A 768-nucleotide genomic window follows, 5' to 3' on the forward strand; every position below is an offset into this window, starting at 1 on the left:
GAGGGTTTGTGTATAGGTGTCTATGTGAGTGGTTTGGGGTTTGTGTCTAAAGTGTCTAGGTGAGTGGTTGAGGGTTCGAGTCTTGGTGTCGAGGTGAGTGGTTGGGTATCCAGTCTAGGTGTCACCGGTGAGAGTTTGGGGGTCTGTGTCTAGGTGTCTAGGTGAATGAGTTGTTGAGAGTTTGTGTCTCGGTGAACTGTTCAGTAAAAAGTGGCATTGTTGAGTTGTCACGTAGATTGTATGCGTACGCAAAACATGTGTGAGAAGCGGGAAATGCTTTGAACAATTCCATTTTCTGCGTGACGGAGAATATTTTACATAAATTTATGAAGAAAAGTTGTTAAATCTAGCCTCAATTATTGTGGAAAAATATGATTAAGTTAAGACAAATTGAAACTATAAACTGCTGTTCAAAGTATGGATGGCATTGATTCTCCCGTTAAAAAGATGTTTGAGGATAAGTTGCGCCACGAATTTCTGACCGCACTATAGTGCAGGGATGGAGGGAAAAGGTTGCTGTATGTTATAGTAAGCGTTTTACGGCACTTGCACTTCAATTACGTACTTTAAGTGCTGAAGTTTAGGTTTAGTCAAGAGTCTTTGACGGCACTATAGGCGCTCCATCGCCTCACGCAGGAGGCTCGAGATCGATTCTCCAGTGGATAGGACATTTTATAGAGTATCTCGGTCTTTCTGTTAGAATGTTGTTGCATCGCTTTCAGCTCGGGTTATCAGTGCCATACAGTGCCGGAATTCTGATACCTTGTA

This window comes from Aplysia californica, unplaced genomic scaffold (genome assembly GCF_000002075.1).
Source record: "Aplysia californica isolate F4 #8 unplaced genomic scaffold, AplCal3.0 scaffold00709, whole genome shotgun sequence".
In the NCBI taxonomy this organism is placed as follows: domain Eukaryota; kingdom Metazoa; phylum Mollusca; class Gastropoda; order Aplysiida; family Aplysiidae; genus Aplysia; species Aplysia californica.